Source organism: Cibotium barometz, chromosome 48 (genome assembly GCF_041138505.1).
Source record: "Cibotium barometz isolate CiBa-2024 chromosome 48, ASM4113850v1, whole genome shotgun sequence".
NCBI classification, from domain to species: domain Eukaryota; kingdom Viridiplantae; phylum Streptophyta; class Polypodiopsida; order Cyatheales; family Cibotiaceae; genus Cibotium; species Cibotium barometz.
The window spans coordinates 12,883,196-12,907,388 of NC_141093.1; the positions used below are offsets into that span (position 1 = coordinate 12,883,196).

Genomic DNA, 24,193 nt, shown 5'->3' on the forward strand with positions numbered 1-24,193 from the left:
ATATATATATATACCTAGATGAATCCAGGAACATGCCCAAATTCACCTTTTAGGAACATGTATGTTATATACTCATGGTAGTCAACCCACAAGACTATATAACTATCAACTCCATCATGCATAGTATGGACTAGATACTATGACATCCCCTCTAACGTCATTAGTGCCCAATAGTGGGTGTAGAACTCTGTATCAAGATATGCTCTCACACACACACACACACACACACACACACACACACACGAGCATATATTCACACAAGGCCTTCGTACTGAGTTTTTGTCAAACCTTCGGAGATGTAGGGAAGACTCAGCCATAATGACGCCTAGCACTAAGGGAAGTAGCAAAAATAGAAAGAATTAGTATAGCAAATAAGTAGTTGATAGGGCAAATGCACCGCTAAAGATAGAAAGAATAAGCACAATATCAACTGGCCGCAACTCGGATGAAAAATTCACAATGTGAAATCTGCATGCTGAATTATATACCTAGATGAATCCAGGCCCAAATTCACCTTTTAGGAACGTGTGTGTTATATACTCATGGTAGTCAACCCACAAGACTATATAACTATCAACTCCATTATGTGTAGTATGGACTAGAGACTACGGCATCCCCACTAACGTCATCAGTGCCCAATAGTGGCTTGTTTATTGTCCCTTATAGGCTGGCCATGCTATGGGTTGGCCTATAGATAAACCTACAATGCTCTACATGCTTGTTAATGAAACTACCTGCTATGGAACTGCTACATGCTCTATTTAATGAATTCTCCAAGTGGGTTAAGAGGACCGACTCCAGACTGACCTCCATGGCTCGGAGATTGACCTACGTAGCTTGTGCCTGATTGTCCTTGGAGTAAGGGTTCACAATGGGATCATGGCATACGACAAATATTCCTAGAAAAAGGTATTATTTTGTAGTATGTACAAATGTTGCATTGATGATCATGCAAGTGTGTCATTGTGTATCCTAGTGCAGGGTGCACATGACATTCCTTCCTGCTTAACTTGGGGCTTCCAAGTAGTCCGCCCGGTGCCAATAACTAGGGGTACTCTTGAAAGAACTCTTCATCCAGCCATTCTGCTCTATGGGTTCCTCGATCCTTGAACTTTGCATAAAATTGTCTTATTCTTTGATCGGAACCATACTTCCGTTTGTGGAGGACAATTTGTTCTGGCTCTATGACTTTTGCCTCGTGGATTATATCTGGTTGTTGCTCTTCAGAGACATCTTGCAATGTTGGACCTACATATGGCTTCAATCAAGAAACATGAAAGACATTGTGCATAGTCCAATTTTTCGGCAACTTACTTTAAAGAGACATCACTTGACTTTATAATGATGGGAAACGGGCCGAAACTTTAGAATAAAAGCTTTGGACAATGCTTGTCCACTTGCTCTAGCCCTGTTGCTTCATGATGCGGGGATATGTCCAATTCCCTTCCTTGAAGTTAACATCTCGCCTGGATTTATTGGCTTGCTTGGTATGAGCTTCGTGAGCTTTGACAAGGCGCTCCTTAACTGACTCAATGATCTCCGAAAATGTTTCGGTGGTCTTGTTGGCCTCTAGAGATGGTGATACCTGTCTCATCAAAAGAGATGAGAGCTGGCGACTAAATGCTACCTCATTCAGGATTGCTTGAACCAATGGAAGATATTGTTTCCATTTCGATTGCTGGTCATGGCAGTATGATTTGAGAACATCAAAGGACAATTGATTATATATTTTGTTTGGCCATCTGTTTGTGCATTGAATGCATTGGACAGCTATAACTTAGTCCCAAAATTGCCTGATTGACCCTGAGAATTTTTCTTTTGGTCCTTTTGGTCTTTGTTGTTTTGAGCCTCCTTAGCTAGGATAGATTGCTGCTGCTGGGGCTTAGGATTATGCTGCTGGGCGGCTTAGGATTATGCTGCTGGGGGGCTTACGATTAGACTGCACCTGCTTGGGCTCACCCCCGTTTAGCATCAGTTCTCGATTCTGAGCTAGGGTCAGTGCTCGTGCATAAGTCTGAGGCTCAAAATTCCGAACTGGGTACCTAATGTTTGTATCTAAACCTCTAATGAATGCTTTAGCTTATCTTCTTCCGATATGCCCAACTGTTGGGCCATGGTAATGACCTTGTTGGAATAGGTCAAAATAGGGGAACCACCTTGAGTGACTTTGTAAAAGTCGTCCTCAAGATTGGTCATATACTGTGGTGGAAGAAAACGGGCCTTGAGGTTAGCCACGAAAGTAGCCCAATCAAATTGGAATTGGCATGTGAGGGGATCTGTGTGAAGTTGTGACCAATGTTGCCACCAAGTAATAGCTTTCCCAGTGAGTTGGGGTGCTGCCACATGGACTTTGTCTTGTGGATCTGTAATTTTAGATAATGGAAAATGCGTTTCAAATTGATGAATGAACTGAGTAACATAAACATGATCACACTTACATACATACTAAAATTTGGAGAGGTTCATATGACGGTGGTGGTAGGGGTGGTGGAGGACGGGGTATTTGGAGCCATCTTGGGGAGGGATGCCATAATCTGTGCCATCGTCTGCTGATGTTGGATTTGCATAGCCTCCGAGTTGAGTCTTTGCTGAAACTCTCGGTCGGCGGCTTCTCGACGATGTTTGGTCTTCCTCATACTTGCGTGTGGCTTCCTTATCCCTTTGTTCCTCCGCACGTCTCGTTCTTTTTTTATTTTTTTTCTTCTTCACGTCTTTCGTTGTCTTTTCTTCTTTGTTCTTGCATCTTTTCTTCTTCAACTTGTCTTCTTGCTTCTTTACGTCTTTCGTCGTCTTTTCTTCTTTGTTCCTCCAGACCGAAGAACATTTGTGCCAGATCTGAGAGGCCTTCTCTTTTTCTGCGGCAAGATGCATCTTCAATGAATTTATTTGCTCCATCATTATTGTCAGGAGCTCTTCTGTGCTTACTTTCTTTTGGTGTGTCGCTTTGGAAGCTTTGTGTCTCCATAACTTCTTGTTGGCCTTCTTCTTGATGCAATGTCTCTGCTAACATGGTGGAGGCGTGGGTGTTTTTTTCCGGACTGTAGTGTTACCATCCACCGGATGCTCTCACTTCTTTAGGTAGCGGAGTCGGGTCACCAACCTAATGCTCTGATACCGGTGCTACATGCACTGAGGTTGATCGTGGTAATGCACAATAGGGCCTTCTTTATACCTCTATGTGGTGAGATCTTTAGCATCCAATTCACAAAGTAGAGAGAGAAGAGAATAGAAGTGAAGTAGACGACAAAATATTGCGTCCCAATTACCCACCACTGAAAAGCGCACCCCCTCTCAAGCAGGAGTGTTTGCTTATATTACTTCTTTGGAGAATGCTGTACGATGCTTGAGAACAAGCGAAATGACTTCCCAATGCAAGGACGAGGAAGATCGTATGTCGGCTGAGTATCCACCAATCCAAGGAACTGCAGAAGACTCTTCGGGCCGGCCTGTTTTATGGAAAAAAATACTTATTTAGTAGCATTAAATGTTGCATTTATTAGCCTTTGCCGTCCCTAGGCCTGGCCGACACACAGTACATTGCCATCTAGCCGACCTGTTTGCTGCCTCCTTCCATACTGGTTGACTTGTGCCAAGAGGCACCTAGTGCTAGCTGACTTCAGGTAGGGGTGCCTACAAGCTGCCGACTGGCTGCCTCTGGTCCGCTAGGGCCTGTTTATTGCCCCTTATGGGCTGGCCCATAGATAAACCTACAATGCTCTACATGCTTGGTAATGAAACTACCTGCTATGGCTGACTGCGACATGCTCTATTTGATGAATTCTCCAAGTGGGTTAAGAGGACTGACTCTAGAGTGACCTCTATGGCTTGGAGATCCAACACCAAGCACCCGTGAGAAGAGCGTTGAAGGAATCTGTGACGATGGCTCTCACATGAGGGGGGTTTGTAACAATGGATCCATCCGGGCCTCGCAACCTGCGGCGGCAGATACCCTCTCCGTCTGTGTGGACCTGCAATCTCAAAGAAATCTCCAGTGACCCTGTCTCCCTCCTGCATCCAAAAAGAGGCTCTACATGGTATTTGTCTCCATCATCTGCCGTTCTTCTATGGATCTGAGCTCTGAACGGGCGGCAACAGCCAGTTGACTCTCAATCCATGGGCTATCTGGTGCTCTCTCCTGAAGCCGCTGCACAGAAGCAAGACTCTTGCGAATACTCCTCTTTAGCTCTCGGAAGCCAACCAATTTGCTTTGCGTTGCCTCTTGTAATAGACTGCTAATCTCACCAAGGCCTGCATCCAAGGCGCATGCGGGTGCTCTTGAGTGAAAATTCAGCTTCTCCCAAATCCATAGTTGTTAGGTACGAAACAAAGGTACGAAAAACGGTACCGGTACGAGACTTTTAAATTTTGAAAAATAAGTTTGATCGAGGTACGGTCCACTTTAAAAAACACTTGAAAGATAGATATTTGTACACATTTAGAGATGGAAAGTCTAGAGAAGTTGTCATAAACTAGATTCTAGAAACAAGTTAAACCATTAGTACAAAGAGACATGAATGGTGAACATGTGTGCGGCATGCTGTAAATAAGAGCCATGGCCCGCGGCTTGCAATAGTAAATGCAAAAGAGTGTGTAGTGACTATTCACAACACTAAGTACAAAAATGTCTAGACTAGATTCTAGTCTGACGACTCCTCATAGGAATCACTAGGGGAAGGAATGCCCTCGCTAGAGGCGCTCCCATCAGTGGCCAACCCAAAACTGCCCTCACTAAGGACATTTCTCTCGTCCATTTCCAAAACCCGGAATTACCAAAAGGTTTCTCGCCCGTGGTGGTATAGAAGCCTCATGCTTTTCCTTTCCTGTGGAGTCCGGACCTCATTGCGAGAAAGAAAGAAAGATATATTAACATCTGCGAAAGGCCAAAGTGGCCTATGAGACCAAAACATAGTACACAGCTGATGGTGTCTCATCAAAAGTAAGACAAAAAGGACTAAAAAAATCCTAAAACAATCCTAAACAGCTATGAAAGGAAAACACTCCTACTGAGGTACAACAAAAGTGTATAATATCTACAACTAGCATAAGACTGGTGTAATCTGCTCATCTCAGTATCTCTCTCATGGGGTGCTATAAGATAGAGAGACTAAAGTGGTAGGGCAGTTGTCTCCTGTGGCGGATGATGATGGCTCTAATCCATCGGTGATGAAGCGGCCGTGAACGAGGTCCTAGTAAGCGTGGGCGTCTCGCTCGACAAAGTGCTATGGCTCTGTCAAGGGTGACTCCTCTTGAAGGACGTCTGGCTCTCCGAGGGGGTAGTGGAGGTCCTGGTCGTATCTGCCGGGGTGGTCCTGGCCTTGAAAAAATCTGTCATGGCTCAGTGGCGGGATGGATCGTGGTGTGCTGTCCTGGCTCGTAGGAGAGCCTCTCGATGGCGTCTCAGCTCCAATAAGAAAAGCCCCAAACACCTTTGATCCTCAAACACCATTACATGTCGTAATGGTCCAAAACTCTCTCGGAAGAGACACCAGTATCTCCCTCGTATCTCATAGTACACAGTACATCGGCATATGTAGTGCTCCTCTGACTCCACTTCTTGGTGACATAGCTGACAAATGCGGTCTTCTGGCTTCATCCCCTCGTATCTGCTAGTCTCTACCCTCAGCTGATGTGATGAAGTGCGGATCTGTCCAATGGCACTGCGAATGCCATGTGTGTGTGTGTGTGAGAGAGAGAGAGAGAGAGTTGTATTAACGTCTTCAAAAGGCCAAAATGACCTATGAGACCAAAAGGTTACATCATATCCATGAGGTACATAATCCTGGGTACAAAATAGTAATAAAGAAAGATAACAAAAATCTAGAACTTTAAAATCTGATCTAGGTACATGAGCAGAGAGCTCTCATATCTTCCTAATACATCCCTCATGGGCCGCTGTGACATGGTGCTCAAGGTGGTAAAACTGAGCTGGCGCAAGAAGGTCCTGCGATGATAGGAGATGATGGCCCGGATCTTCCTGTGGTGGCGTGGCCGTGGGCAAGGGCCATGGGGTCTGGGGCGTCGAGCTCTGCATAACTCAGTGGCTCTGTCGAGTGTCACACCTCTCGGCCGAGCTCCTACACTAGCCTGTGGTCTAGGTATGATGGGTGGATCGGCCCTCGGAGTGCTGGTATGGAAGAAGTCAGTGAGTGCTCTCTGTGCTGGTCCTCGAGCAAGTACAGCTAATCTGGATCTCACTAAGGACTCCCTGTGTCTACGGAGCTCTAGAAGAAAAAGTCCTAGGCATCTTTGATCCGGGAAGTCCATGATCCTGGAAAGTGGTCTGAACTCAGCTCGGAAGAGGCAGTGGAACCTCCCTCGAATCTCAGCATTGGCATATGTAATGGTCCTTTGTCTCGGGCTCTGTGTGACAGAGTTGGCATATCCTGTCCTGTGGTGCGGCCGCCCTAGGCCCATATCTGGCAGTCTCCACTCTCAGCTGGTGGGATGAGGTGCGGATCTGGCTGATCGCACATCTCACCCCAAAGGATAGGTGTATGTCCATGTAGCGTGGACGGATGATGAACCCATCCTCTGTCAAGCATAGGAGGTGATCTCTGTAGAAGGCCATCTTTGTCCCCAGTGGACGACTAGGTGAACTCCATGTCCTCTGAGTATCCAGTCTGACAATGTCCTTCTTGATAACCTTGTTTGGCTCTGTGTGGTTGAGAGCAAATGATGGGGCCTCTATGTTGTACTGGAAGGGGGGGAGTGCCTCCATCTGCATACCGTGCATGCCAAACCAAGTGCCTACCTGTGCATACCAGCACTCTGTATCTCCCTCAAGTGTCAACTGTCTCGAGGACTCCAGGGCTAGCCGGGGGTATCTATTAAGTGGAAGCTCCCATAGCCTATGCCAGTATGTCACTGTCTGGAATAGAGCCTCTATCACTATCGGTGCAGCCCCCATCTTTGCCCGCACAATCTCATGTGGGACTGATGGTTTACTCCTAATCATGCGTGAGATCATCGCCACCAGGGGCCTCTCCATCGGCTTCCATCCATCATATACCTCCTCTATATCTGTCTCGGCCGGCTCTCTCTTCTGTCTCTCCTCCTAGGACCCCAGATGGGGGCACCATACAGTAGTGCAGGTGTAACTAGAGTATCAAATAGCCAAAGCTTCGTCCTCGGCTCCTGAAACTGTATCTATGAGCATTGCCTCTCTAGCGAGCCAAGGGCTACATATCCCCTCATCAATCTAGCATCGGCCGCCTTCCGCATCGAGAACTGAGGTCCAGCAAAAGTGATCCCAAGGTATACATACGAGGTAACATACTCCACAGGCTCTCCACTGTATGTAAACTGTACTGCAGATCTACTTATCCACTGTGAGAAGGTGTTAAAGATCATGACCTTGGTCTTTCCAAGGTTCACAGTAAGGTCCAGGTCCTCGCAAAAGGCCTGTAATGCATCCAAATGCCTCTCCAGCCCCTCCGGTGAATCAAAAATAAAAACAATATCATCTGCATAAAAGAGGATCGGTATCAGGACTCCTGCCAAATGTGCTCCTGGTCCTCCCTGTCTGTCTATGTAATCCGAGATCTTGTCAATGTGTAAACCAGATAGAGTAGGAGACAAGGGTCAGCCCTGCTTCACCCCGATAGTGCTGTGTATGATCTCTGAGTCACCTCCTGGAGCCCGTACTCTGCTTGTGAACTGACTCATAGAGTGTAATGATCCCCCACAGCAACTCTGCTGGCACTCCCATATTCTACAGTCTCCTTATCAGTCTGGCCCGTGGGACATTATCAAAAGCATTGCGGAAACCCACAAAGTAGCAGAATATCCATTGCCCGTGAGCTCTCCCCTCCTCAATGATCCCCCGTAGTGTAAAGATATGATCTAGTGTGGAGTGCCCTCTCCTAAAGCTTGCCTGCCCCAGTGCTCTGAGTCTCTGCGCCTTGGCCCATCTACTAAGCTCATGCTCCAAAATTGAACCATAAATCTTGGCCAAGGTGTGACCAATCATGATAGTCCTATAGTTGTTGGGCTCCATGGGGTCACCTGCTTTCAAGATAGGTACAATAGTATTCGATGACCAGCTGACGCGGAAGCCTTCACATAAAGCCCTGTTAAACATGTGAACCAGCAAAGGGGCCAGCGTGTCTAGCATGGGAGAAACGCTCGGTGAGGAGCATAGTCACAAGGGAACGGGAACGTTTTGGGGAACGGATGACTGTTTGGAACGGGAACGAAAAGCTTGAATAAAAGGGAACGGAATCGGGAACGCCACATCATTGCATAAATGTGTTTATAAATTTACTTTATATATCTGTAAATGCTTTGGAAAGAGGCATAGTAAAGAAAGAACCTCAAACCATCTCAGTAGTGGCCATGATAATGCATAGATGTGTTCTACATGATACATAGTTCACTTATATTTCTTACATGGTCTGCGGTGCCATTTTGGAACGGGAACGGGAACGGGAACGGCTATCTCTATGGAACGCGTTCCCCCGTTCCAAGAGCTTGGAACGACGTTCCCTTGTGACTATGGTGAGGAGTCCATCACGATCCTGTGCTCTCCTAGTCTGCATCCTGTCAAAAGCATCTCTCACCATGCTGAGGTGAAAGAAGGAAGAGTGTGGGGGACGAGGTTCGGGTGGATGGGGGAGAGGTGGTTGCTCGGGGACATGGTAGAGAGAGGTGGCATAGGTGTGCCAGGTGCTGGGTGAAGTAATCGGAGTTGGAAGGCGATGATCCTGGAAGATCCTCCAGGCCTCCTTACAGTCCCTTCCAAGAAATAGCTGGTATAGCTCTTGCTTAGGTAGGCTCTCTTCTTTCTCCATGTGAGACGTTGAAAGATCACTCGCGCCTGCTAGTGAGTGGTGGATCCTAGTGCCATCTCCCGATGTAGACGGGCTCGGGGATCACGACATTCCTCGTCGTACCAGCTATTTTGAGTGAGAGAGAGAGAGAGAGAGAGAGAGAGAGAGAGAGAGAGAGAGAGAGAGAGAGAGAGAGAGTCTACTAAAGACCCAATGAGCCTATGAGACCAAAGTGGTACAATAATGTCCATGGCATATCTCATCATGGAATGGAAAATAAAACACAATGAAAACATAAATGTAGCTATCTCATTGGGGTGATACAAAACTGTCCATGGAAACTCGTCATGGAATACTAAGAACATAAAAACATGGGAGCAACCTCAGCTCTGAGTAGATGGTATACCACTCTCCAAAATGTCAAGCATGGGGTTGACGAGTATGGCTGAGAGGTCTCCCTCAGCTATGTCACGTGGAAAGGTAGCTCGATGGCGGTGGAGCATGTTCTGGATCTGGAGCTGATGAGGTGATCGTGGCCGACGCGGGGGGGGGGGGGGGTCGAGGGTGTCGGGCACGCTCGAGTGCAGAGGCTCGGTCCGAGGTAACTCCTCTCGGGCGAGGTAGGTCCAGAGCAGCTCGTGGAGGGTCCACAAGATCCACTATGTCGGTGTCCTCCACCTCGTGGGTCCGGAAGAAACTGGTGATGGTTGGTTGCCGAGGGAGGGGGCAGGGTGGCTGGGGCCTGTGTCTCAAGAAGGTGTCCCTGTGTCTGCGGAGCTCAAGCAGGAAGAGGCCCAGGCAACGTTGGTCCTGGAAGTTAATGATCTTGGAGATTGGACCGAATCCCTCATGAAATAGACAGTTAAACCTTTCGCGGATCTCATAATATACTGGGCAGCGGCATATGTAACGCTCCTCCATCTCAACCTCTGTGTGGCATAGTCGGCAGATCCTCTCCACTCTGGGTGTCTGTACGAGCTTCCCGGCTCTGAAGATGCGCTCAGCTCTACCTGTCTCCACTCTGAGGCGGTGGGAAGAAACCCGTATCTGGCCAATCACAATCTGCATGGCATGGGACATGTGAACACTCAAGTAGCCTGGCTGCTGGATGAATCCATCCTCAGTGAGTGTGAGGAAGTGGTCTCTGTAAAAGTGCATCTTCGTGGGGAGCTCCGGGGGTGTGATCCATGTGCAATGTGTGTAGAGGCTAAGAAGATCTGATCGGATAACCCGGTTGGTATCCTCATGAGACAGTCGGAAAAAAGGGGAGTCCAAACTGTACCGAAGGGGGGGTAGGCGGTCCATGCAAAGCCCATATACCGAGAACCAAGTGGAAACTAGTGCATACCATACTCCAGAATGCCCCTCGAGTGCTAGCTGTTTGGAGGACTCCAGGGCAAGCCTCCAGTATTTGTGGGGATCCATGTGACTGATGCGATGGAGGTATGTGACTGTCTGGAAGAGTGCCTCCACTACCATCGGGGTTGCAACAAACTCTGCCTGGATAATCTGGTGTTGGATTGATGGTTTGCTGCGGATCATACGAGAGAACATCATGACCTGGGTCCTCTCAACTCGCTGCCAATCCTCATCGGATAAATCTGGCCCCCAGAAAGCTGCTCCATACATCAAGGCTGGTGTGACGAGGGTGTCAAAAAGCTAGCCCTTCGTCCTGGGCTCCTGGAAATGTGCCTGGAAGCACTGCTGCTCAAGTAAGCTGCTCAAGTAAGCTCAAGGTTGCATATCTCCGCGTCACTCTGGCATGTGCTGCGGGAAGCATGGTAAAGCGTGGGCCACTGAAAGTGACACCAAGGTAGACATAGGATGAGACAATCTCCGGAGGATTCCCTCTATATGTGAAGCTCAATCTGGATGTGACGGGGCGAGAGGTATTGAAGACCATTACCTTGGTTTTACCAAGGTTAACAGAGAGGTCCCGCTGAGTGCAAAACTCATGTAAGGCATCCAACTGTCTCTGAAGCCCTTTGGCTGAGTCTGGGAGGAGGACGATGTCATCTGCATAAAGTAGTATTGGGATCAATATGCCTGCCAGTGTGGGACCAGCCCCACCTAATCCATCAATGAAGCTCGAGATCTCATCAATGTAGAGGCCGAAAAGAGTGGGTGATAGAGGGCAGCCCTGTTTCACCCCAATAGTGCTGGAAATCTCTTGTGATGTACCTCCTGGGGGTCTCACTCGCCCGGTGACGGACTCATAGGGGGCGATGATGCTCCAAACCATGTTAGATGGGACTCCGATCTCCTGTAGACGGTGTAAGAGGCGGGCTCGGGGTACAATATCAAAAGCTTTGCGGAAATCCACAAAGTAGTAGTAAATCCTCTGGTGTCATGCTCTACCCTCCTCGATGATGGCACGGAGGGTGAAGATGTGGTCAAGGGTAGAGTACCTCCTCCGAAAGCCAGCCTATCCTAAGGCTCTACATCCCTGGCTCTTTGCAAATGAACTGAGCTCTGCCTCTAGCACTGATCCATAGAGTTTGGCCAATGTGTGGCCAATCATGATCGTCCTGTAGTTATTAGGATCAAGTGGATTCGAGGATGGGGGTGATGGTGTTGGTGGACCAAGAGGGTGGAAATCCTTCACAAAGGGCTCTATTGAACATGTAGGCTAGTAGGGGCGCTAGGGTGTCATGGGCATGCGAGATGTACTCGGCAGTGAGTCCCTCATGATCTTGGACTCGCCCATTGCGTAGTCTACGAATGGCCTCGAGGACCATGCCCTTTGTGAAGAAGGTGGAGGTAGTGGGGCGGGGGTCTGGTGGTGGGGGTAGGGGTGGCTGATGGGGTATATGATAGAGGGAGAGTGCATAAGAGTGCGATGTGTCTGGGCAGGTGATAGGTGTGGGAGAGTGATGTTCTCGGAGTTTCCTCCATGCCTCTTTGTAGTTCGGCCCTAAGAAAAGTTGGTATAACTCATCCTCTTTCCGAGCATAGAACTCCCGTTTCTTGTGTCGGGTGAGCCGTTGAGAAATCCGTTGCGCTTGGCGCTTCGTGATTTGCCCAATCCGTACCTCATGCTTAAGACGGGAGCATGTGGCCCGACATTCGTCATCATACCAACAGTTCTAGGGCATGGAACCGCAAGGTGGCTTGGCGGTAGACTGCTGCGTGCAGATTAAAGAAGCTGTGGTGGATGTGTGGAGTATGGTAGTGAAGTTGTGTTGTGAGGGTGGATAGGGGGAAAGTAGGTTCCACATCCTGGAGTTGGCGGTAGATGTGGTTGGAGTAAACAAGGTCAAGCTTGTGATCAAAGAGGACGTGAGTGTAATGTGAGATGGGGGGGGGGGGGTTGGTGGAGGGACGGGTGGTGTGCAGGTAAGAGTGAAAGAGAGGTAGGCATGGTCAGCTTCAAAAGGGGGTGGCAGAATGGAGAAGTCGGGGATAAGGTGTGCCAAAGCCGGAGATCCCATAAGGTAGTCCACAATGCTAGTACCTCCTGAGCGAGGGAAGGAGGTGAGGGCGTCGGAGGAGGGCCATCGGGACATCCCGTTATAGATAACGAGACCATGTGCAGCTCCCAGCTCTAAGAAATATCTCCCGTACATTGTGACCTCCTCACGGTCATGTGATGATCGCTGTGTGAGTGATGTCCAGCTCTTGTCATCTAGATTGAGTAGTGGGACCTGCCGACTTCCCGTCCTGGCGTTGAAATCCCCGAGAAGGAGGACTTCCCCCAATTGTGAGAACTCCATGATATCCTCATATAATGGTAAGTACGGTGACTGGCCATGTTGTGCGGCGTAAGGGGAGTGGCGTTGTGCAAAATAACACATAGCAATGTGGATGACTCTGTCATTGCTAAGCTGTAGCCGCACCCAAAGATATCGTGCATCCTCGTCCTTTCGGACGATGTTGAGAATCTGTCGGAGATGGGATCTAAAAAGGACAGCTACCCCCCCAGAGCCACGTACTCCTCCTGATGTGCGGGTCTCGCCTCGAAAAGTTGACTCCCACTCATACCCAGCTATGTATGGTAAGCCCCTCTTGGGTGGGAAGATAAGGGAAATCCCCAAGAGGATGCAAAAGCTCTTGCAACAAAAATTGGAGCCATTGATGTACCCATTACCGGAGCATGGCGAGTAGGCAGAGATGAAACCAGGGCAAAGATATTGATCATCAGGTTTGGTGACTTGGAGAAGAAGAAGGCCTTCCTCTCCAAAAGGATGGTCCTTAAGGGGGAAAAGATTTATTTGGATGAGGACCTTACACCGGCACAGATAGCACACCGGAAGGAACACATGCCGCGTGTGCTTGAGGCAAGGAAAGAGGGAAAATGGGCGGTATACAGAGATGGCCGAGTCATCGTTACGGAGAGGAGGCCCGCCTGACGGTGTGCGGCCTATGAGACCTTGCGATTCATGTTGTGGAATTGCAATGGAGCCCATAGAACAGATGTAGGATACTTTGAGGATACTTTCAGACACAGTGATATTGCTATGTATACGGAGACCCATCAGTGCACAAACAAGAGGCTTCCTGACGTCCGGGGTTATAGATGGGAATCAGTTTTCCGCCCTCAGCCATGCACAGTGGGAGGTACCAGAGGATCTGGAGGAGTGGCAATACTTTACAGGGAGGAGCTTCGTGGCAAAATACATGTGGTACATAGAGATGCAGATGCGAGGTACATGTGGGTCCGAATATGCAGAGGGGGGTTCCGCGAGCTATATGTGGCGGTATGCTACTTTCCCCCAGCCCACTCCAGGTTTCCACCATCAGGAGAGTCGCCCTATATACCACTATATAATGATATCATGAGGTTTGCCAGCATGGGAGACATATTACTATTGGGAGACTTTAATGCACGTACAGGCACAGAGCAGACAGAGTTGTATGATACTCAAGAGGCTATGTACTGGGAGATCACGGCAGAGGATGTAGGGTTGCAGAGATTAGCACAGGATGAGGGGGAGATTACAGATTATGGCAGGCATTTTCTCACACTCGGGAGTGCACATGGGTTGGTCATATACAACGGCTTATCGAGATGGCAAGGATCAGATGCTCTCACACACTGGAACTCTAAAGGGGGAGTGAGCACAGTGGACTACTTGATGGATCTCCTTCATTGATACCTGATGTGCGGGGTTTCACGATTTCTAGCAGGCCCATTGGCATAGCAGCCGATCATGCATACCTGAGTTTCACACTAGTAGGTAGATCCTCGACAGATGGGCCAACCACTCATCTACCTATGTACTCGAGATATCAGTTTACATGTGAGACAGTTGGGGTTTATCGAGATGCAGTATCTGATGGCTTGTTTGCTTTAGACCCACATAGCCCTCTGGACGAGATCACGAGAGGATTGGCAGGTGTACTACATGCATCCGCCTCATGTGTTTCCCTGCACTATGATCCCTCCACCCACCCCTGTAGCACTGCCCCATAGAACAGTTGGTATGATGATGAGTGTCGTGAGACACGAGCACAACTATAGCGTGAGATTGCCATTGGGTCTCATACGCATAGACAGGCCACGATGATCTTTCTGCATCTCTTTTTTCATTTCTGTGTACATCAAAGCTTGAGCTAATTCCATCTCAACTTGTTCTTGGGCTTGCATTTCTCCCTTCAATCGGGCATATATCTCTTCCTTCAGCGTTTCGTATATCACTTTCTTTTGGGCACGCATTTGCTGAATCCATTCCTTTTCAAGCTCCTGTCGCATGGTGCTCATCTTTGTCCTTATGTGCAGCTGCATCTCCTCTTAAAGGGCCTCATCTTGTTCGGCCATCTTTGCAAGCCTTCGTGAGCCATGGGACATGATCCCTTCCCTTAGTCTTCTACGGTAGGCATTTGGTGCCTTTTGGGGGTGTGAAAGATGGTTTCACCATCTTCTTCTCCCTCCCAGGATTGAGACACATTCCCCCCTAGTTGCTCCCTTGGGGGCCTGAGCAAGGGTGGGCGAGAAAATGCAGGCGGACCAGACTGCCTACGCACAGAGCAGGACAGATGGCGGGCAGGCATGCTGCGCGCAGGTGACTGTGCACAGAGCATAACAGATAGCGGGCAGGTGGGTGGAAAAAGGGAGGCGGACCGAACTGCCCACGCACAGAGCATGACAGATGGTGGGTAGGCATGCTGTGCGCAGGTGGGTGTGCACAGAGCACAACAGATGGCGGCAGGCACGTTGCGCGCAGGTGGGTGCGATAGGTAGGCAGGGGGCGCTGCACAGGTGCCAGGCGGGCAGACGCACTACATCACGGGCAGCGCAAAGAGAGAGAGCGCAGAGAGAGAGACCACCAGTGCGCAGCACCAGCAGGGAGGAGGGGCCTGTGAGGGTCACACCATAGAGAAAGAGACCGAGAGAGAGAGAGAGAGAGAGAGAGAGAGAGAGAGAGAGAGAGAGAGATGCAGCCACCAAGGGTGCCCACATGGACTGCCCACCGCAGCAACGGACCATCCACCGCTACGGACCGTCCACCGCAACGTGATGGTGTGGTAGTGAGTCAACGGAGGTGCCAAGCATTGGGATCATCAAGTGGAGATGCACCACCACAACGGACACAAGGAGGTGCATTGAAGGCTCCAACGGCACCGACACTCCACCACATCTCCAGAGATAGGAGATTCCACCAAAGGCTATGCTGCCACCCACGGCATCCACCAAAGATAGGAGATGCCACCGACTCGACCTCAGGCATATATGGCTCCTCGTTCCATCTTGGAGGAGATCCTTATTTTGTAGCCGTATCTCACTTGGTTGGAGGACATCCTCATGCTCATCCTTGATACCACTTTATACATGTTTTGTACCCCTTGTTCTATCATCGGCTGGAGGTGTGTCGTCCTCTTCATTGTGATCTCTGTTGAGTGTGCACGGTACAGTGAAGGACGTGTATCAATGTTCTTTGAATAGTGCAAGTGTTTTTGTTCCTTCCACACTCTCGTCTCTCCTTGTATTGTGTTCCGTTGCATAGTGTCTTTTGTGTTGCGCCACGAGCATCGAGGACTCCGGACATATTGTCCAAACCACGTAGTGTTTTTGGTAGCCAGGCCTGCTACAGGTACACTAAAATTTGGCACGCTGAGTGGGACTCTCGAAAGTGGGAGTCTTGATAGCTCACCCTTTCTTGTGTGTTGCATCCTCTTTCTGTGTTGCGTCCTCTTTGCATGCCCAATACACGCTCCCGTGGTAGTCCGATGAGCCCATCCAAAAATCCTTCCTCAATACACTGCTATACTCAGAAGAGGTTGAGCTACTTGCCTCCCGGGGAACCTCCTCTACCCCTTCCTATGGCGGCTAACCTTGGAAATCCCACCCTTGGCAACAGGGGAGGCCAAGCCAATCCTCCTAGTGCAGAACCCCTTTCCACGGTGCTGGGTCTAGTCAACATCAAGCTTCCCACCTTCAAAGGATTATCCACTGAGGATGTGGATGACCACATTCGATGGTTCATCTCCATTTTTAAGAGCCGAGGTCTTGGGTGGGAGGATGCCCTTTTGGTGCTCTTTCCGTCCACTCTCCAAGGTTTTGCAGACAAGTGGTTTAATTTGTTTCCAATCGACCACTTTGAAGGACATATTCCTCTCGACCTTCCGTCCTGGTAACTATGAGGACTGCATTCTCCAAGAGCTAGGGAAGCTCCAACCGCTACCAGGGGAGAGAGTGTCGGAACTCATGACTCGGACCACAGTGTTGGTGGCCCGCTTACCGACTTACCCTGGTGACTTCATGGTGCGTCGGTGGGTGACACAAGCCTTACCCAGATTCACCCAACAGAAGATTCGGGAGTCGGCTCACACCAACAACATTGTTGGAATTTTAGGAGCTAGCCTCTCTTCTTGAAAATGCATGACTCATGTTTGAGCATTATGTTAGCTCTGCACATCCAACAGTGATACAATCGGATGACCCAGTGGCTGAGCTGAAGAGGGAGATGGAGGCTCAAAGTGAGCCAGAAGCCTCCTAGCGAGGAAAGTACCTTGCTCCAGGTGAAAAGGGAGATTGAAGACTTGAAGACCCAGCACAAAGCCAAGAAGGGGCTGTGGTGTGCTATATGCCAGTCACTTGGACACACCATCCAAGAATGCCCAAAAAGGAAGTACTGCTCCTTTTGTGAAAAAGGAGGACATGAAGATAAAGAGTGCTACTATCTCAAGGGGTTCCGTCAATTCCATCAACAACAACCTTCTCATCTCGCTTCAGCAGTCCCCAACCTTGCCCATTATGCTACAGTTGTTGTTGCCGTTCCACAATCCTTCCATGCTGCTACAACTCCTCCTTGCCCACCCACTCCGTAGGTGACCTACCTTCCACCACTCATCCCAAATCCCTCTGCCCCAACCACCATGGTAGCAGTCACCGTGAACCGTCCTATTCGTCCTCCCCAACCTCGCAATCGTCCTGTCCTTTGCTATAGATGTGGGGAATACGGTCATTACCAAAGCCGCTGTCCCCTTGCTGAAGGTGCTCCGCCTTGCCGGGATTGTCTGGAATCCAAGGATCATTATACCTGGGATTGTCCCAAGCAAAGGGCATCCACATCCTGCGACTTCACATTTCCAGCCCCAACCACCCACTTAGTCTCTGTAGGACATCCTCCATCTCAAGGACATCCTTCTTCCATAGAACGTCCTCTGTCCACTTGCCAACCTTCCTCTCCCACTCTTGGGGTGTCCGTCACAACCCCAACACCTACCCATGAAGATCCACCATCCACCACAGTGGTCACCAGAATCCCAGATCCCAAAGGAAGGCCATGCCTCGAGCAACAAGGGGATGAGCCAGATGATAAAGCACTGCCCGTTCCCCGCACAACCATAGATCAGTCCTTGCAGGCTTACAAGAACCTCCACAACCAACCTTCTGTGTCAGACAGCCCACCTACCCCTTCTTTTCCACAATTCAAACCACAGCTCACACCTTTCTCTGTTGAGGATCTACTCAAGGGAAATACCATGTCAGTGAACCTCCTTGATTTGCTCTGGATTAGCCCAAACGTCCGACAATGTCTCAATACACTCCTGGAGCAACACAATGATACGACTACCAATTCTAGTAATGGGTAGTCTGGTGGATTTCAACTTCCCTATGGTGTTGCCGGTTGCATGGGTATTAGCCGTACCAATCCATCCCTTACAGACTACCGGAGCCCCCGCTTCTCTGTGGAGAATTATGGCACCCCACTTTCTGGGGCGATCATCGACGGTGGTTCTGGGGTGAACCTCATGCCGGCATTCACACTTCATGTAGTAGGCCTCAAGGTGACGTGGCTAGCCAACTTCTGTGTTCGGATGGCCGACCAATGGGAGGTGACCCCTATCGGCATAGTAGATGTCACTAAAGTAATCCAGGGGATACCATTCCTACTGGACTTTGTGGTAATCCGGCTACCTGAAGTCAAAGGGGCCTACTCTTTAGGCATAAACCTTGCCCACTTCGACGGAGTAACCACAATTCCTCCTTGCCTCCTCGCCGGTCTCCTCTCACAGCCCCCTTGCATCCTCGTCGCAATTCATCAACCCCCTTTGCGGTATTCCCCACTTACCACCCTGCTCTTGCATACATACCGCATCACCTCCCCTCATCTCCAAGTAGTGGATAAAAAAAAAAAGAAAAACACAAACACACACCACTCCGGGTACTTCTTCATTTTCCCCTCTTCCTTGTTTACCAATCCTTTCTCTTATGCAGTGATGGCTGACGATTTACCTCGACACCTTGTGCCCTACCAACACTCCATCGCCTGCTTCCTCCGGCTGCTGCATCAGGTTCCTTCTACTGCCCAACCTTCTGCATCTGCATCTTTAATGGCCATCGACAGTATCTCTACAACGGTGGAGAATCCCATCGACAGAAACTCTGGTGGCGAATCTTGGTCCAGTTCCACGGTCGCCTCCATCGGTTACCGCACTAGTCTCCACCTCCAGAGTGGTCTCAGAGGTAACTTTTTCCACCCCCTCTTTAATTTGATTGGATTCCTCATCTTCATTGAGTTCTTCTGCCAGCGAGTATTTTCCCTCGGATGAGGAGGTTGTACCGCCCCCTTCCAGCCCACCCCATCCACCACCTGTACGCCACCAACATCTCTGTTGTCACTCTTCTTCTCCGCCACCTGTCCTCCTTCCCTCCATTCCAACTGCCAGCGTCTACCCACTTTTTTACCCCTCCCAGCTAGCCACTTTGGGTTTGCAGGGTCTCGCTTCTTTCCCACCCTTGCCTAACCTTGATGCTTCCCTTTGTGCCTCCTTCCTCATCACCTTTCCATTACTGCCAGCCTCACCTCTGCTTACATTGCACAACTCCTTTGGGCCTCTGGAACATTCGGTTTTTCATCGCCGCTCCGACCCTCGCATCTTGGATATTTCCCTGGTCAAGCTTTCCACCAGCACCATTGCCCTGCTAGCTCCCATCCCTTCACTCCCCAACTCCCGCACTATCCACCTCTATGTTTTATTTCACTTTTTTTTTCTAGTCCGTGAAATCCCCATTGCTCCACTGCAATTTCTCTCCATCCATCACACCGAGGCCTTTTACTGTTTATCCACGGGTCATGCTTTTCCATTCCATCACCTGGTATATGAGTCCCTACGCCTTTGCTGCTGCCATTTTTATACACAACTCGGCCGGCCCGACACCACCTCCTTCACTTGGCCTTCTTCTCGCTTTCTCACATATCTTCTACAGCAACCACCCATGCGTCTTCCCTCTCCCCCGCTGCGCCAACCTTGTCAATCCACCCCTTCTGCATCCCACATCCGGCCTAGAGTGCAGCATGATATTCCTCCGTCCTCTTGCCGCCGCACGGCTTCCCCCGCTCCGCCACCCATTCCACCTAACCCCACTATGGGCAGCCCTACATCATTCCGCTGCGCACTACCCTCGGCCTTGGCTATTTCTTCATCTTCACCAGCAGCTGTTCCACCCTCTCCACCATCCTTTCTTCACCGGCAACTGTTTCCACACTCTCCACCATACCATCTTCTACATCAGATCAGAGGCTTCCCCCTTCTCCACATCTCCTGCTCCTTAGGCTGCCCAGGCGACACCCTCGATGGTGACTGCCACCATCCCTGTCGACACCTCTACGATCACCTCTGGAGGGCCATCCTTGCATGCTCCCACTCTTAGAGCCTCGCATGAGGTGATATTTCGTGTCGATCGGGAGGAGGACACGGAGTGCATCGAGCTTCCTGATTCCCCATTCTCCAACAGTGCTCCAGACATTTCTGTGGGAGATCTTCCATGCCTCCGATTTCCCGACCCCCTCGGGGCAGCTCTCAATACCACACCCTCGTTGAGCTCGTCGTATCATTTGGGGTCTGGACACTCTCTCAGTGGATCTTTGCATCTACTCGGCATATCTCATGGACTATATTTTTGAGCTATCTAGTGATCGCCGTCGTCAGCGGGATTGCACCTGCCACACTGCGGATACCATCCGCATAATATAATCAGTGCACACATGCATCCACATCATGCATACTTTCCATATGTAACCCTCAAAGCAACTTACTTTTATCTTCCTCACCGAGGACGGTGGGCACTCTAGTGGTGGGCGACCTATAGCCACCAAGGGTGCCCACATGGACTGTCATCCATTGCAATAGACCATCCACCGCAACGGACTGTCCACCGCAACTTGACGGTGTGGCAGTGAATCAACGGAGGCGCCAAGCATTGGGATAATCAAGTGGAGACGCACCACCACAACGGACACAAGGAGGTGCATTGAAGGCTCCAATGGCATTGATGGCACCGACTGACACTCAACCGCATCTCAAGAGATAGGGGATTCTACCAAAGGCTGCGCTGCCACCCACGCTATTGACCAAAGATAGGAGATGCCACCGACTTGACCTCAGGCATATATGGCTCCTCGTTCCATCTTGGAGGAGATCCTTATTTTGTAGCCCTATCTCACTTGGTTGGAGGACATCCTCATGCTCATCCTTGATACCCCTTTGTACATGTTTTGTACCCCTTGTTCTATCATCGGCTGGAGGTGTGTCGTCCTCTTCATGGTGACCTCTGTTGAGTGTGCATGGTACGGTGAAGGACATGTATCAGTGTTCTCCGAGTAGTGCAAGTGTTTTCGTTCCTTCCACAGTCTTGTCTCTCTTTGTGTTGTGTTCCGCTGCATTGTGTCTTCTGTGTTGCGCCGTGAGCATTGTGGAGTCTGGAGAGCATTGTGGAGTCTCCAGAGAAGAGCCACCATAGTGTGCCGCCTGCTACAAGAGAGAGAGAGAGAGAGCTATTTAAAGGTTAAAGTTTAAATACAACGTGAAGAGATGGAGAGAGCAAAATCTTTAATCAAGATATGTTAAACGTTTACGTAACATTGTTTCTTGAGTAGCGTTTCTTTGCAAGCTCTTGGATCATTTTTTTAACAAGGAAAAAACGGTCGAAACCCCTGGAATAAAAGTCAAAATTTTGGCCTGGAATAAAAAAACACTGCTCATGAGAAATTGTGGCTCTGAGTTAACGAATAGGCCAGGCGACCCTTTTTAGAGCCCAACGAACTATTTCGGTGCCCAATGACTGCCCACGATGTCACGAACTGGTTTTTTTTCCCAGAACGTTTCAAAAAGTAAATGCATGAAGCTTTAAAAAAAACATAATGCGTGCCCCTTTTTTTAATGTTTCAGGGAACGCAAAAGGGAAACGCATGCCCGTTTTTTGAAGTTTTGAAAGTTTAAAAAATGTAGGGATTGCATGTTGGAAACGTTTCATGATGCCAGTCACAAAAGAGGAAACGTTTCAGTGAGAGAAATGCGTTTCGGGCTGGTCCCTTCATGTTCCCCCGTTTCCAGCCCTGCAGATAGCCTTTTCCCAGCGTTTCCCTCAACCCTGAGAGCAGCGTTTTCAGCAGATTGTCACTCCATGAGATGATAAAACAGCATATGCCTTTGCGTTTTCAGCCCCACACAATGAAGAACAACAGCACACGACTTCACGAGGGCTCCCTATGGCTGTGGGCACTATCAACAGTGCTATGGCAGCCAACACGCAACTCCAGCAAGGCACCAACAGTAGCAAAACAAGAAAGAGCTCGCATGAATTGTTGTAGGATTGCACACACACAGCTCCACGTGCGTTTGCAGGAGCATGAGAAGAACACGAGTCGATTCTTCGTGTGAAAGAGCATCAACACACACCAAGAAAGCTCAATGCCAAAGCTTTGATACCATGTGCGAAGTCACCATAGTGCTGCCATGTCCAGGCAAAACCCAGGCCATCAGGACGACCAGACAATGTACCACCAAGAGGCGATTGCCACGAGCACGAACAGCACCCCCTTGGGCTCTGTAGCAAATCCCCTGGCGGGCTCCCAACCTCCTGGTGTGCTGCTGTCCAAAAATACCGGCCGGGGGAGATGACTATGACAAGGAGCCACTCTAGCCTATATATGGCTCTTTGACTTCCCATGTTTTCACAACACACCTTCCAGTCATTTCATGCTTGAATTGCCTCCAACACCCTCCTCGATTCAAGCCATCCGATGATAGGTTCGAGGGTTGCCCACGACCACAAGCTCGAGCTCTGATACCATGCGAGTAAAACGCACAGTTATGGGGGAGAAGAGGACATAGAGAAACACTTGATTACATGAACACACACACTTGCACAACAGAGAGAGATGGAGCATAAGGGAACTTGCTTCAGCTTGATTGCACTTGTAAATAATGTTACACGAGGGTCCTTTATATAGGCACTGGACCTAGCCTCAAAGTGAGTGCACTAAAGTGTATTCACACTAATCTTACATTTAATTATGAGATTGGACAAGTGGGTATGGTGCACCCACTAGAGAGGGCCTCTTGGGAGAGGTTTATTCTCTCTATACATGGAAGAGATTGTTGGCTTGAGGATGATATTCACAGGAGGCCATCCTCTCTCCTTTCTTGGTCTAATAGGAGGAGGGATGCAAGTTGCATCTATGCACGCTTAGACCGCTTCTATGTTGATAATTGGGTTCTTGACAAGGATGGACATACACTCAGCATCTGACACTTCCAAATCCAATCATTGAGTGCTTTTATGTACTAGAGATCCAAGATACCATCGCTCTACCCATCATGTGCATATTCCTGAGCATTTCTACTTAGATGGATAGCTTTTGCAGCACATGATAATGTATGGAGGTCTCATGACCTTTTTGATGGTTGCCTAGAGAGTGTGGCATCGACATTGCAGCGTATCAGTGATTTTTAACATCGGACAGCCTTACTTAGGAGATAGAAGGTCATTGACCATGAGAGGGCTATCAAACATAGGTTATCTGCATTATAGAGGGAACATGAAAAGTACCCCAATGCCCAATGGATTGCAGTTAAGGATGAGCTTCAATACTCCCTGGAGTAGAGAACAGAGTATCACTACCATGCCGAGGAGTCATTTTGGACCCATATGGGAGGCAGATGCAATAAACACTTGTTTGCTACTCATGGCCCATCTCATAGCAGAGAAAGTGTTTAGACAGTTGTAGGATTCTCAAGGTACACTTCACTCAGATCCTTCTATGGGAGGCAGATGAAGTAAACGCTTCTTTGCTACTCATGGCCCATCTCATAGCAGAGAAAGTGACAGTTGCAGGAGACTTAGGGTACACTTCACTTATATCCTTCTATGGTGAGGCGGATTGCCTCTAACTTTTATTTGTTGGCTTCGAGCCCCATACCCCTCGCTCCCTCCCCTCTCCCCCCCCCATAGAGGGATAGAGCATGGTGGAAGGTTTGTGCTACTTTGCATGAGATGGTCATGGAGGACATGTGTACTTCACTTGATGCTCCCTTTTCCCGCTGAGGAGTTTTGGCAGGCACTCCATGCGTTACCTCAGGGTAAGTGTCCAGGGGATGATGGCCTTTCACCCACCTTTTTTTGACATTTTGGGATGACTTTGGGGAGCATATCACTATGGCCCTTCAGGAGATGTGGAACACAGTGAGTATGCCATCTTGTCTCTTACTGAAGGTCTTATTCACCTTATCCCAAAAGGTGGTGATAAGACAAATTTTGTTCCATGGAGGCCTATCACATTGCTTGGGACTGCTCACAAAATACTTGCCAATTTAGTGATCATGCGGTTGGAGCCAGTATTTCAGGATGTGATTCATGATTCATAGAATGGGTTCCTTCAAGGAAGAAGCATCTTTGATAACATCTCTTTTTGGGAGGCGGTTGAATGGGCTAAGGAAAGCAACCAGCCTCTAGCCATCTTATTGCTAGACTTTGAGAAGGCATATGATAGAGTTGATTGGGATTTGCTTGCAGGAACCCTTAGATGCATGGGATTCTCTTAGGACTCTATCAGAGGTGTTTCATGCTTGTATCGGGATGCTCACAGTAGTTGCTCGCATATGGTGGTAGAGTTGATTGCTTCTAGATCTCTCGTTCTATATGACAAGGATGCCCTTTAGCGGACCAAAGAAAGATGCTCATAGCCTGGGCAACAATG

At 49.1% G+C, this 24,193-nt stretch overlaps 1 protein-coding gene across 4 annotated transcripts in view; it reads left to right on the top strand.

The window, feature by feature from the left end:
* RCK (DNA helicase ROCK-N-ROLLERS) overlaps nucleotides 1–24,193 on the top strand; it is a 65,611-nt gene that overhangs the window by 30,762 nt on the left and 10,656 nt on the right. The gene's annotated exons all lie outside the window — the stretch shown is intronic.